This window comes from Panthera pardus, unplaced genomic scaffold, assembly GCF_024362965.1.
Source record: "Panthera pardus isolate Hobbes unplaced genomic scaffold, ASM2436296v1 HiC_scaffold_25, whole genome shotgun sequence".
Taxonomy (NCBI): Eukaryota; Metazoa; Chordata; class Mammalia; order Carnivora; family Felidae; genus Panthera; species Panthera pardus.
The window spans coordinates 81586639-81602423 of NW_026526821.1; the positions used below are offsets into that span (position 1 = coordinate 81586639).

The window sequence follows — 15785 nt, forward strand, 5'->3', positions numbered from 1 at the left end:
TAAAAATGTGTTTTAGACACCTTTTCCTATTAGTAATGTAGCCTTATCTTTTTTTTTTTTATGGCTATACTTTTTATTTACCCTATTCCTCATTGATAAATATTTAAGTTACTTTCAGTTGCTTTTTAAAACAATGCAGGAATTAACATTTGTATGGAATGATCTTTGTGTACTTACATGAATGCTTCTGTAGGATACATTCTCGTGGATGAAATTATTTAGTCCAAAAAATGTGCATTAAAATTTGTGGTGTATTGTAGAGTTGCCTGGAGTATAAACCAACATGTACTCTGACCAATAGTATCTTTAATTTTATCCTTAAAGTGGCTTGCTTCCTAGATTGAGGGTATTATGAATTTGAAAAATAGTATTTTTTTATTTAATGCAAAATTCTGCGAATAGGAAAGGAACACTTTCATTTTATCAAATTATGTGGTTCATTCAAATGTAAAATGGGTTATTTCTATCAAACTCATCAGAGGAGAATTGATGTCTTAAATATGCAGAATAGAAATACTGCAGAAGTTTTAAGTCACCTTAAATTATATTGCTTACATGCTCCAACGATAAAAAAAACTTCAGATTTCAAATTTTTTTTTGTTACTTGACATCGTTCATAATGTCTGTATGGAAGGACTTAGCTTTTCCTAACCCCAGTGGTACTAATAGTATTTAGGGGAAATTGTTGGTTTTGGTCATTCTCTCTAAACTCTTCAGTGTCCGTTTTGGGTGTTTTGGGGTTTTTTTGTTTTTACTTAAAGTTATGACCTATTTCTGGTTTATAAATTTAGGTTTGTAAAATCAAGTTAGGGAATCATGACCAGCTTTTACGATAAAATGGAATAGAACTAAAAATATCAAGAGTACCCAGAGAGTAAGGGGAAGGTACTGTTTGGTGAAGTTTGTTTTTGGTTTTTTTTCCCTTAATGTGTATGTGTTGGGTCATCATGCAAAATGTATTGCTTTTGTGGGTTATGTGAGGGAAAGTTTAAAATTCTGCTTTATAGGACAGGCTTATTCTCAAATCATTTCTAACCAAAATAATAATTTTTTTTTTTTTAATTTTTACCCTTTAGCCTTTCTACCTTTAATGAGAAAGTAAAACTTTAAACCAAGAAACAACGCCATTAAAAGGTCAACTACCTAGAATTTGTTTGCTATGGGAATTCCTCCCATAGTTTCCATGAAGGTTATCAGTACAGGTAGACCTACTTGTGGCATTACCTGTGTATATTACACACATGTACACTCTTGAGCACTGTTTTGGAACGTGTTTATATTTGGTTTTTCACATATGTACCTTCTGTTTTATAATAATTCCCCCCAAGGATGTCATTATGTTATCTGTGGATGATATGACTATTTTTAAGCCTGGTTCATTGTCTGGTTTCCTTCTGTTGCCTCACACATTTCTAGGTTATCTTCTCAATTGATAGGTGGTCAGAGGAAAATTTAAAGGAACAAATAGCGCTTAGCAAAGACAATTTGTAAGGTAAATGTGCTGTTACATAGGTCATATTTTAAGGCCAAATTTGTGAGTTATAGATTATCTAGGATGCTGTCTGCATCCTTTCTCATTAGCTCAGATAATTGAATTCTAACTGCATTTGGTTGCAGCTTTAGACCTTTTACTAGGTGCTTTTTCTCTCTAAAAGGTGAGTTCTCATGGTAGGCATTTATAACATAGTAACACTGTCAGGAAGGGCAGCTGCCAAGAGCCTGCCGAGATCTACATATTTTAGTTACAGACTAGGGGTCTTTCGTTTTGGAAATCCACAAAGTAGGTTTCCATGGGGCTCTTTTGTTTTCAGAATACCATGGGATCTTGGTTTAATTCATCAGTCTTGACCGGAATTTAAAGCTTTATAGCAAGAAATTTCTTTCAAAACATGTCAGCTATTCATGTCAGCTGATTGCAAATCTGCGGGAAATTTTACATGAAGTACTAAAGAAAGTTGCTAGGAGTGGAGAACAAGAGCAGGGGAAGTTAGTTGGGCCATCCAGAGTCATGTCACACTCTGGAGATCCTGGCTGATGCCTCCACTTACGGTGAGAAACTCTTCAAATCAAAGCAGATAGTGATACTAGCTGGTCTGTTAAAAACCGTGAACAAATTTTTGTACTTGAGCTGTTTTGTTTCGCTTAGCTTGTATAAGTGCTCCCCCTTTCAACTTTTTTTTCAGACAGGTTCACAGAGGATTGGATTTGTTTTCTTTTGCATGTGCTACATTTCAGGCCCGCCTTTCTCAGATCACGCTTACTTACCTTGACTGAACTTAGATGTTTCCTAACTGACTTGGTGGAACATCACAGCTAGGGTTATAGAAACCTAGTGGGAGGTGGAGGGGCAAACAGTTCGAGAGTGGTCAGGGGAATACATGCCCCAGCAAGAACAATAACCATGTATTCAGTTCCTCCCATGCGGCAGGCCCTGAGGATGCAGTGGTCAACAACGGAGGCCTGTGCCTGCACAACATTTCCAGTCTTTTGAGCTCAAGTAAAGTACCTCTTGCAAGAGCAGTTTCAGTGGAGTGGTAGGATGGAAGCCAGATTGTGCTGGCTTGAGGAGTGAGTGGGAGGTTAGGAAGTAGAGATAGCAAATAGATATGGCCCTTTGAAGAAGTTTGGTGAGGAGGAGGAAAGCTAGGAGGATACTGAAGGGAAGAGTTTTGTTTTGCTCTGATTTGAGGGTTGGAAGACTCTTGAACACTTACAGGCTGATGAGAAAGCATCAGTAGTAGTGGAGAAATTCAAAGGGTCCCCTGAGCGAGCAATTCAGAAAGAGAACAGAAGGTCCAGGGGTTATCTGTAGACACTATTGTAAGTGTAAGCAAGATTTTAGTGAAAGGAAATGAAACTGAAGTAGTTCCTGCTTTTAGATTCTGTTTTCATTGTAAAGTTTCTGAGATATTAGGGTGGCAAATTAGAGTGGCTCATTTATTCTGCAACTGTGTAATAAGAGCAAAGAGTACTAGGGAAAAAACTGTTTCCAAGGGCTAATGCATCTATCCTCATTGCTGCTTCTGTTTTGTTGTCTTTGTTACCAACAGTTATCCATATCATTTATTCTGTTTCAAGTTGAAGTACCTTTTTGGGAATAACAGTAATCTCTCAAATATGGCCAGTTGATATGAGTTAAAGGTAAAACAATTTCAAATGTTTTTATCTGTCTTGTTTAATTTTTACTATACAGCTATATAAACACAAGTGCCTTATGGGTTTACATAGAAATTTAAAACACAGTGAAGGGAAAGCTCTTAGGAACTTTTGAAAACTACCTTCTGTAAAATATTACTGCTATTGAGCAACATTCATTGAAGAATGAATGCATCGCTGCTCATGTTGTCATTTACATCGTGTATATTTGTACTCTTGTGAATCATCCTTACTGACGTCAAAATCAGGAAGACAGAAAATTTGGTTATCACTTTTGGCAGTCTGGCCTTTTGAGGGTGATCAACCTACTTATAAAGATATTTTGCTGCTTGTTTCATTCTTTACCACATTTTTACCACTTAATTTGTGTACATTAAGATTAAAAGAAGACATTCACCTCTTGGTGTTTTCGTTGGTAATTAGTTTGTAAGCATCTTATTTTCTCCTTCCAAATTATTGTAGAAGTTTCAGAAACCTTTTTCTGAACAACTCAGAAAACTTTAAGGGATGATTCCTGTAATTCTAATATTTGCTGTCAGTTGTTTCTGCAGTAAGACATTTTTCAAGTATTTTATTAGCTTGTGACTGATTCACCACTTACAAGTGACACTACTGTGAGGGATTATTTAACTTCTAAGCTTTTATTTATTCATCTGTAAAATGAAGATAGTAATTCCTACCTCATTGCATAGTATAAGGACTAAATGAGATAATTCATGAATACTTTTCACATAGTATCAACACATAGTGTTGAATAAATATTAACTTGACATTGGTGTAAGCAGAAGATGAAAGCACATGGAATATACTATTCAACAAGTGTTTTAAATAATACTGCGTGTTGTGTAGTTGATAACATTGACCTGTTGATACAGTTGATGTCTCTGATGTCTTGGGTTTGTTTTTTTTTTTAATTTGAGAGAGAACACCTGGGAGGGGCAGAGAGGGAGGGGGAGAGACAATCCTAAGTAGCCTCTGCACTATCAGCGTGGAGCCTGATGTGGGACTCTAACCCACAAACCGTGGGATCATGACTTGAGCCAAAATCAAGAATTGGATGCCCAACCGACTGAGCCACCCAGGTGCCCCTTGGGTTTTTGTTTTTAAATCAGCAAGTTTGAAGGAATTATAAGATCTTAACAATGTTCAGCTTTGGAATTATGGAAGTTTGATTAAATAGCCTTGAAGTTTGCAGCCTGTGTTAAAAAGGGAGTCCTAGAAACATAAAACTTTTCTCAGTTTTTTTACTAAAAAGCATCTATTTTTAGGGACTGTCCTTGTTTTGTTAGCTGCCATTGAGCAATATAATATGCTGAGGACAAGCCACTCAAAAAGAAAATGAAAATTATCAATTTTGTAGATCTTAAATTTTAGAAGCTTGAAAACTTTTGTGACATCATACATGGTCCAGTCATCTTTAGATGTATCAAAAACCAGAAAGTTAACTAAAATCCCTATCTTCATATGGCTCAGAGGAAGGGCTCTTTCTTTGGTTTCTTTATGATACTATGACTCTTAAGCAGAAATGTAGGCTGGACAGATTCATTGACACTACATTTTGATAGTATCTTAAAACTCCAGCAAGGATATTACAGTGAAGATTTGAATAATTTGAACTACTGCAATAGCAGGCAACATTTGTAATGCAAATCAATGTTGTTGCTTATATAATCATTTTTCTAAAGAAAATACACCGTTTTTTCCCCATCACTCACCCAAATGATTTAACAAGTGACTCATTAAAAATCTCAGACATTATGGTAAAAAGGTAGCAGTTTTTTGTGTGTGTGATCCATTAACTAAACCTTGCTAGTGTAGTTTGTACTATGTAAAGTCCGTAGCACAACTTCAGATACAGTGTTTGTCTTTTCTTACCACCATCCTTCCGGCTTGTGTTCTCCTTCACCCTCACCCCTGTTCCAGTCCCTATAACAATAAGTTTGGAGTGAAAGGTCCTCAGTAAAGCTGAGGATTGTATAATCTAGATGCGCTTATCTGGCCTTGAAAGTTGATACACGCATTGATGCAGTTTGGTGCCCTATAAAACGTGGGAGTCTCTCTCTCCGGTGAGTTTTTAGCTTGTCTGGAAAGTTATCTCAGTGTTTGAATCTGGGAAATTCCTGAAAGACCTCTTAGACCTCACCACTACCACCCAATGTGAGCCCAAGGACCCGTAGGATGGTGTTAATACATTGGGTGGATGATGGAGGATAGAGGAGTGGTCAAGGATTAACTCTTTCTTAGAGGAACATGTAGAATCCTTTCCATTCCAACTAGGCACCTTCTTAGAAGCCTTTATTCTTGTGGTCTTTCTCTAAATGGATAGTATCTACAGCTAGTTTATTTCAAATTAACTGGGTTGTATTGTGCTGTTGCTCATCAAAACATCTTTTTTCCCCCCAAGTTTTTACTTAAATACTAGTTAGCTAATACGTATGATTGGTTTCAGGTGTCGAATTTAGTGATTCATCACTTACGCATAACACCAAGTGCTCATCACAACAAGCGCCTTCCCTAATACCCATCACCCGGGGTACCTGGGTGGTTTAGTCAGTTAAGCATCAGACTCTTGATTTGGGCTCAGGTCATGATCTCACGGTTCATGAGTTCAAGCCCCACTTTGGGCTCTGTGCTGACAGTGCAGAGCCTGCTTGGGATTTTCTCTCTCCCTCTGTCCCTCCCTCACGCACTCTCTCTCTCGCTCAATAAACTTAAAAAAATACTCCTCACCCATTTAGCCCATCCCCCCCCCCACCTCCTTCCATCAGCCTTCAGTTTGTTCTCTGTAGCTAAGAGTCTCTTATGGTTTGCTTCCCTCTCTTTTTTCCCCCTCCTTTCCCCTGTGTTCATCTGGTTTTTAAATTCCACATATGAGTGAAATCATATGGTATTTGACTTTCTCTGACTTATAAAACCTCCATCTTTTAATCAAGTCTGTTGAGTTGGTTGGGTCCCTTTAGAGTCTATGTTCTCAGTCCTTCAACCTTGGATATTGTTTTATATTTTCCAGGGATGGGTTATAGAAATTGGCAATAAAGTCAGTGTCATGGATCTTTAGTGTGGTTAGTAAATTTTTCTTCCATGATTTACTCTCTCAGTGACCTAAACTATATGCAGAGTCATGTGAATGTTTGTGCCGACTAAGCAAACATTGACTTAGATTTTTGTTAAGGGTAGATTATGATTTGAACCACAGACTCAGTGAAGTTAAAATGTGATGATAGTTGATAACTGGCTGAGGCACAGCATGTGCCACATACTGAAGGTCTGTTATCTGTAATCCTCAAAACAGCATTGAAAGGGAGGAGCTGCTAGCCCCTTTTTCTGGATAGGAAACCGAAGCTCAGGGCAAACTCACATAATTCGTAAGTGAGGAAGCTGGAATCTGAACCTAGGATCTCATTCCAAGTCCAAGATATTTCTCCTGTACCATACTACCTCTTGAGACATACATATATTACCTTAAATCCCAGAGACAGGCAAAGTATAAGTAAGCAAAACTTTTTTTTTAATGGAATGATATGTTTATTATGGTCACATACATTCACTTGTAATGGAGTCCCTTAATTGAAGTATGTTGATTTTCTGAGAAGCATTTTTTTTGTTTTTGATGCATATAGAGAGAGAGTACACAAGTCTTAAGTGTACAACGGGATGAACTTTTACAAATACATATACGTGTGTAGTATTTTGATCAAGAGATAATAGCAATTTTAGCATTCACCAGGCTCTTTTATGTTCTCTTCCAGTCAATACTATACCTGCTGTAGTAACTCCTATTCTGAATTATCACCGTACATTAGTTTTGCCTGTTTTGAACTGCCCAGAAGTTGAATCACATAATATATATTTTGTGTGTGTGTATCTGGTTTCTTTCACACGTCTGTGATAGTCATCCATGTTGCATGTAGTAAGTAATTCATTTCATTGCCATGTACCCCACTGTATGTATATACCATGGTTTGTTTTAAGCATCTGTTATTTGGGTTATTTTCAGTTAAGAATAAAGTTGTCCTGAGCAGTCTTGTACATGTCTTTCAGTGCATGTATGTACTCACCTTTGTGGAGTATATACCAGGTACGGTTTTAGTAAATACTGCCAAACAGTTCTCCAAATGGGTATACCAACTTACATTCCAGCCATTGAAGTATGAGAATACCACTTGTTTCATGCTGTTGCCATCAGTAGCTGTGGTTAATGTTATTTTGTTTTAATTTTAGCTGTTCTAGTGGGTGTATAATAGTGTTGATACCATGGTTTTAATGTGCATTTCTCTGATGACTTTTCACATGCTTATTGGCCATTTGGATATCCTCTTTTGTGATTTACCTGTTCATATATTTCGGCCATTTTTCTGTTGGGTTGTCTCCCATTGATTTGTAGGAATTCCTTATATATTTTGGATATGAGTTCTTTGACAGTTACATGTAACCACAAATATCTTCTGGGCAATGGCTTGCCTTTCCACTCTCTTAATGCTGTTCTTTAGGTGGACATAGGTTTTAAACCTTCATGAAGTCCAATGTATCATTTTCTCTTTTATGATTACTGCTTTCTATGTCTTATTTAAAACACCTTGCCTTCCCTCAGGTCATGAAAATAATCTCTTAAGTCACCTTCTTAGAAGGTTGATTGTTTTTTACCCTTCACATTTAGGTCTACAATCTGTCTGGAGCTGATTTTTGTGTGAGATATTAGGTAGAATCAAAGATTGATTCCCCTTGTGTGGATATTCACTTGATCTAAGCACCACTTGTAAAACAAGGCTGTCCTTTCCCCACCCCACTGCAGTGCTGTCTTTATTATTACATGATGATGTAGCTTTAAACTGAGTCTTGGTATCTGGTGGTTGAAGTCTTCCAACTTTGTTCCTCTTGGGAAACTTTTTTTAATTGCCTGATAATCTTAGGGGCGCCTGGGTGGCTCAGTCGGTTAAGCGGCCGACTTCGGCTCAGGTCATGATCTTGCGGTCTGTGAGTTCAAGCCCCATGTCGGGCTCTGTGCTGACCTCTCAGAGCCTGGAGCCTGTTTCAGATTCTGTGTCTCCCTCTCTCTGACCCTCCCCCGTTCGTGCTCTGTCTCTGTCTTAAAAATAAATAAATGTTAAAAAAAAAAAAAAATTTTTAATCTTAGGTGATAGTTAGCCCTATTCATCCTTTGAGTCCTCTGCCTTCCCAGGCCCACCTTTCCACTTGACCCCACAGCTTTCCACTTAGAGACTCCCCATCTCTTCTTTTCCATGACCATTTCAGATATGAGGCTAGAACTCCTTGAGCAGGTGCAGCTTCTTTTCTTGTGAGAGATTAATATTGAATCACTCTCACCTATTGTACGCCTTGCTACCCTGGCTGCTCATCTGGCTCAGGACTCAGTATTCCACTGCTGATTGCTACTAAACTTCTGGATTGTTCCCCTGACTCCTCTCATTGGACCTTTTATATTAGAATTCCCAAAGCTAAGATCCTTTGATTTTCGTCGTGTGTAGCCCTGAAGGTCTTTTTTTGGCTCGCATTTATGTTTACTATTTTTCACTTATGTTGTCTCCTAGTCTCTGTATAAGGATGTGATTTCCCATAGATCTCTACAAAGTGCAGAGGTCTGCCCGAATTCTCTGCCTCATGCTCTAACTTTAGGATCCCCCATTTACCCAGACGTGAAAGCTCCATGTCTACTTTTTGTGTATACTATGGCTTGAATCTTTCCTCGATACCCCCATTACTTGTTTATTTCACTGTAAGAGGTCTTGAAATAAGCAGGCATAAAAATGGGGAGTTGAACACATCCTTCTACACATACACACACGTGTGAATATGCTTGTTTGGATTATAAAGAAATTAGACAAGTGTTTTGAAATCCTTGTGGTGTGGAGTAAGGAGTAAGTTGTCTATTAAGAAGGATGAAGAAACATTTATTAAGGTTGCTGTGTGCCAGGCACGGTATTTAAGTAGCTCATCTAGGGGCGCCTGGGTGGCTCAGTTGGCTAAGCGTCCGACTTCGGCTCAGGTCACGATCTCGCGGTCCGTGAGTTCGAGCCCCGCGTCGGGCTCTGTGCTGACAGCCTGGAGCCCGTTTCGGATTCTGTGTCTCCCTGTCTCTGACCCTCCCCCGCTCATGCTCTGTCTCTCTCTGTCTCAAAAATAAACATTAAAAAAAAAAATTAAAAAAATAAAGTAGCTCATCTATCTCTTTTTCTTTTTCCTGTTAGGAATAGCTAAAATCCGTATTTTCTGTGTAAAAGAAAAGGGGGGGCGCCTGGGTGGCTCAGGCGGTTAAGTGTCCGACTCTTGATTTCATCTCAGGTCATGTTCCCATGGTTGTGGGATAGAGTCCCTGCATCAGACTCTGTGCTGATAGCATGGAGCCTGCTTGAGATTCTCTCTGTCCCTCCTTCTGCTTGCATGTGTGTGCGCGCGTGCTCTCTCAAAATAGACACACTTTTTAATTAAGTCAAACTTCATATGCTAATTCATCATACAAATAATACTTCAATTAACAACAAATAATACTTCAACTAACAAATTTTACTGAGTTGGCCTGGACATGGAAGAATTTTTTTGGAAAATTTCACTCCTCCTCCACACTGGCTGGTTGGCGTTCTTGATTGAAACTTGAGAGTGGCATTCTTTTAGATTTTTGAAGGATGAGGTGGGCCAGAACCAAGACCTACTGAAGGGGAATATGCAGCCCAAGTTCTTCCCATCAGTAGGTGACACGGTTTTGAGAAATATGGAAATATTCATAGTGTGGGAGACTGACAGCCTGTTGCATGTAGGAGAGAGTACTTTTATGACAGGAAGAAAAACTATTTTCTATGTTGGTTTGTTTGGTTACAAACTCTTATTCAGATCTTGGTATTTCCTTAACACCTGAGTTTGAAATGGGCCTAAACCAATCAAATGTTTCATTTTTCAAACAATGAAAAGTTTTAGGAAGAGCAGTAGGTTAACTGTGAACAGATTCTACTAATAAGAAACATCACAGGTGGTTCTTTAAAAAAAAAAAAAAAAAAATACTGTGGGAAGGTGAAGTGGTACAGCACTCCGAAAAAGAGTTTGGCAGCCTTTTTCAAAACTAAACATGCACTTACCGTAAAACCTAGTAATCACACTCTTGGGCATTTATCCCAGAGAATAAGAACTTCTATTCACAACAAAACCTGTACATAAAAGTTGTTAACATCTTTATTATGTATACTACTTAAAGATGCTGTTATATATATTACTAATGTATTATGTGTACTGTTTACAATAAAATATAGGAAATAACTCATCGCATTCAGTTGTTGAGTGGTTGAACAAAGTGGTATATCTGTACCATAGAATACTACCTAGCAAAAACTGACCTATTGATACACGCAGTAACCAGGACAGACCTTAAGGGCATTATACTTAGTGGAAAAAGTCAACTTCAAAAGGTTATGTAGTGTATAATTTCATTTACGTAACACTTTTGAAATGACAAAACCATGGAGACAGAAAGCAGATCAGTGGTTGCCAGGGATGGGGGTGGGGGGGAGAGGGAGTAGTTCTGTATCTTGATAGTTGTGATAGTTACACAGATCTATACATGGGATAAAATTGAACAGAATTACACACAAACACAAGTGGATGCAAGTTTTTGGTTTCTTTAATGGTCAAGACTGAATAACGTCCGTAGTCTAATTAATAGTAATGGACCAACAGGGTCAGTTTTCAGTTTTCTCCTATACTGGAGCTATGTAAGATTCACCATTGGGGGGGCTAGGTGAAGAGTGTGCAAGTGTCTACTGTGTTTGCAACTTTGTTAGTCTATTTCAAAATTAAAAATTAAAGTAAGATGTACAGCTGTGTTCATAGCAGCATTATTCAGTGGCCAGAAGGTGGAAGCAACCCACGTGTCTACCAACAGATGATAGTAGATGCATACAGTGGAATAATATTCAGCCTTTAAAAGGATGAACTTCTGACACTGGCCCTACAACAGGTACCTTGAGGACTTGATGCTAAGTGCAATAAGCCAGTCACAAAAGGACAAATAGTGTGCAATTTCACTTACATGAGATACCTAGACTGACCAAATTCGTGGAGACAAAATAGAATGGTGGTCGCAGGAGCTGGGAGGAGGGAGAATGGGAAGCTATTGTTTAATGAGTACAGGAAACATTTTAATATTTTGGAAGATAGAGTTGTAAAGATGAGTGGTGGTGATGGTTGCACAACAATGTGAATGTACTTAATGTCACTGAAATATACACTTAAAAATTGTTAAAATAGTCCATTTAAAAAATTTAATAGTAAATTTTATGTATTGTCACAATTTTTTAAATGCTATGTAAGCAACACGTTTATTATACAGTGTACATATTTAAATGCAAACATAAATCTTGAATTCTTTTAACTTTTTTCATTTTCATCTTGAGGTGATTGGTGATCACAATCATATAAAAAGTTGGAAGTGCAGTACAAATAAGTCTTTATCTGGAATAATTTGGGACTGTTGCCAACCTGATGTACCATCTCTCCCAAGTATTTTAGTGTGCGTTTCCTACAACCAAGGACATTCTCTTACATAAGCACAATACCACTCTCAAAACCAAGAAATAAGCATCAATACATTTCTGCTATCTAGTCCTTGGACACTATTCAAGTTTCACAGTGGTCCCAATAATGACCTGTATAGAAAGGGAAGCTAGTTAAAAATCAAGTGTTAAATTTACTTGTCTCTTTAGTTGTCTTCAACCTGGAACAGTTCTTAAGTTTTTCCTTAAGTTTCATGATAGTGATACTTTTGAAGATTACAGACCAGCTGTTTTGCAGCCTGTCTCTCAGTTTGAATTTGTCTGACGTTATCTCATGAATCGGTTCAGGTTGTATATTCTGGGCAGGAATATTCCAGAAGTGATCCTGTGTTCTTATTGTGTCTTGTCAGGTGATGTGGGATTTTGATATTCCCGTTGCTAATGATGTTCACTTTGATCATTTGATGAAGTGTCAGCTCCGCTGTAAAGTTACACTGCTTTCTCTTATAATTGAGTATGTTGTGGGGAGCTATTTTGAAACTGCAGTATCTTAACATGTTTATATTTGAGGACTGATAGTTGGTTATTCAGTGGATTATAATCTGTTACTGTCGTTATTTTGATGCTTATCACTGATTTTACCAGTAAGAATCACTTCAGGCTGCCTTTTGTGTCCTTTTGACATGCTGCCACCATTGTGAATGCTTTTATTTTTATTTTTAATTTTTTTTTTCTTAACATTTATTTTTGAGACAGAGACAGAGCATGAACGGGGGAGGGTCAGAGAGAGAGGGAGACACAGAATCTTAAACAGGCTCCAGGCTCTGAGCGGTCAGCACAGAGCCCGACGCAGGGCTTGAACTCACGGACCGCGAGATCATGACCTGAGCCGAAGTCGGCCGCTTAAATGACTGAGCCACCCAGGCGCCCCAAGTGAATGCTTTTAAATTAAAAAAAAAAAAAAAAAAAAAGGAATCATGATACGAATGGCTACATAGTATGTTATTGGAAGCACAAAGCATAATTTGCTTAAATAATCCCTTTTGGAGCATTTTGTTTTATTTTTAAGGAAAAGAAAGTTTGTGTGGTATAGCCATATTGCCTTCTATAAGCCTTCTAACAATTTGCACACCCACCTGCAGTATGTGTGTGCAAATGTCCTTTTCTCCACACACTCATTAACAATCAGAGTATTTTTGAATAATAGGAACTTCATAATCACAGAGAAACTGTTAGAGGTCAAATAAGCCTGTATACTTAAGCATTGAAATGGGTTATCGGGATTCTAGACAAAGGAGAAAATTAAGGGCTTATATGTATCTTTTACTGTTTTTTTTCCTTTTCTCATTTAAAGAGCAAAAAAGAAGGTATCTCGGGAAGTAAAGCCATCATTTCCTTCTTTATGATGCTGATTTTGTGAGGAAGACAGTTTAAAATAGATCTGTTACAATGGAGTCTTTTACTTTTATGATTTGCTCACTTTCTTTCAAATAAGTCTCAGTGACCATTGACCTCAAAGATCATTTTCAAAATTCTGAAACCATTCTCTGCTAACCAGCTGTATGACCTTTGAGAAAGTTGCTCATCAGTAGGCCTCATTTTCCTCATATCTAATTAAATTAAGTGGTTTGTATGGTACCTTCTCCCTAAAGTTGGAAGATTTTATGAAACTTTATTTTGAGAATTAGAAGGAAGTGGTTGTTCTGTTTTTTGAGCTTACGAAGTTTTGTGGTAAAGTATTCACGTATCTAACTTGGCAACCGTGAGTGGCAGAAAATACCAATTCATTGGGCTTCAGTTTAGTTCACTGAAAGTATCAATTTATAGGCTCGTTTTGTTCTAGGACTTTTGTTGTTAATTTTCCCTTTGCTTTTAATGTAAATCTGTCTTATGGCATTTTTGACGATTTAGCATAGAGGAACAGGGTAACTCAGACATAGATTCCATTTAAGAGTTAAATATATAGAGAGGGGCACCTAGCTGGTTCAGTCCAAAAAGCATGTGACTCTTGATCTCGAATCCATGAGTTTGAGCCCCATGTTGGGTGTAGAGATTAAATAAATAAATATTTAAAAGAGAAGTTAGGTGAAGAAGATATAAACTAATAGATATGGGAAAGATTATTCAATAAATGGGATTAGGATAATTGCTTGGCTATTTAGAAAACAAAAATTAGACCTTTGCTTTAGATCATATACCAAAATTCTAGATGTATTAAAAACTAAATGCAAAGAAAACCGTGTAAAATTAGAAAAAAAAATATTAAATCTCAAGCTTATATGAAACCAAATTAATGAAAATTACTAATGAACAGTTGATTTGGTCCCATAAAAATTAACTTTGGAAAACAGTTTTACAGTTTCTTGTAAACTTAATGTGACCAAGCATTTGCACTCCTGGGAATTCATATTAGAGAAATAAAAACTTGTCAGACAACAGTCTGTACACAAATATTCATAGCAGCTTTATTTGTAATTGTAAAATACAAGAAACAACCAACGGGTCCTAAATTGAATGAACTGGCAAATAATCTGTGGTGCAGCTATATAACGGAATACAACTTGGCAATAAAAAAGAATGAGTTCTTGACATGCAACAACATGGATGGATTTCAAGGGCATTAAGCTGAGTGGGGGGAAAAAAAACACCTCCAAAGAATTACATATTGTGTAATTCCATTTACATAATAAGTACTTATGAAGTAGCAAAATTATGGGGAACAGATCAGTGGTTGACAGGAGTTAGGGTTTAGGGGAGGGTGTATTGAGAGGTAACACGAATGAGGTTTTTGGTTTTGTTTTTTTTTTTTAAGTTTATTTTGAGAATTAGAGCATGGAGGAGGGGCAGAGAGATTGGGGGCGGGGGGGGGGGGAATCCCAAGCAGGCTCTGCACTGTCAGCTCTGAGCCCCATATGGGGCTTAAACCCACAAACCTCGAGATAGGACCTGAGCTAAAATCAAGAGTCAGATGGTTAGCTGACTGAGCCACCCAGGCACCTCAAGGGAGTTTCTTTATATTGATGAATATTACAGAACTATTTTTGCAACAGTTCTTATCCTAATTGTAGTGTTGGTTACTTGAATCTAATCTGCATATGTGATAAAATTTCATAGAATTACACACACACAGAAAAATGGTCAAATCTAAAGTGTGTAACTGAGTTAATAGTGTACTGATGTCAGTTTTCTGGTTTGAACAGGTACTACAGTTATTTACCGCATTATCAGTGTGGGAAACTGGTTGGAGTATACATGAGAGCTCTGTACTGTTTTTGCAACTTAAATGACTTCAGTAGTGAAAAGTTATAAAACAAAATGAAAATGCAGTACATCCAGACAATGGAATATTATTCAGTGCTGAAAAGAAATGAGCCATCAACCATGAAAAGACCTGGAGGAAGCTTAGATGCATGTTATTAAATGAAAGAAGCTAATCATACAGTATGTACAGGCTACATATTGTGTGACACGTATGTCTACGTACTGTATGATTCCCACTCTGTGACATCCCAAAAAAGGCAAAACTGTGGAGACAGTAAAAAGATCAGTGGTTGCCAGGCACAGGGGAGAGAGGGATGTATAATGGAACTGAGGGTTTTTGGAGCATTGAAATTACTCTGTGATACTGTAATTAATGCATTTGTCCTAACACATAGAATGTACAACACAGAGCAAACCCTAATATAAATTTGGACTTTGGGTAATAACGATGTATGTCAATGTAGGTTCATCAGTTGTAACAAATATACTCCTCTGCTGGAGGATGTCTGTAATAAATGAGGCTGTGGATGAATGGGGGTGGGGAAGATCTAGGAATTCACTTACCATCTCAATGAACCTAAAATTGCTCTAAAAATAAAGTCTGTTAAAATTTAACTTGGGTAAGAAATAAACGTTGAACTGAATAGCAATTATTAAAGAAAATTTTCATGTCTTATTTATAAAGAACTCACAAATCCATAAGGGCAGGCCCTGAATCTCCAGTGGACTAGAAAGCAAAGCAAGCTTAAGAGAATAAGCAAGTGCTCCGAGAGAATTTTGTAGATATACTTTTGTGTTTATTCAAAATTTCCTGGAATCCCCAAATTCAGTAATGTAACACCAATGTTCTTAGAAACCTACACTAGAAAA

The 15785-nt window shown here is 37.4% G+C and overlaps 1 protein-coding gene across 4 annotated transcripts in view; it reads left to right on the forward strand.

The window, feature by feature from the left end:
• Positions 1 to 15785, forward strand: part of AFTPH (aftiphilin) — a 66829-nt gene that overhangs the window by 10481 nt on the left and 40563 nt on the right. The window contains exon 1 of one of the 4 annotated variants that reach the window (XM_019436833.2): positions 3048 to 3141. The exons of the other annotated variants lie outside the window; for them this stretch is intronic. The gene's annotated coding sequence lies outside the window, so the exon portion shown is untranslated. Of the gene's footprint in view, positions 1 to 3047; positions 3142 to 15785 lie in introns of those variants that run through there. 4 annotated transcript variants of the gene reach the window in all.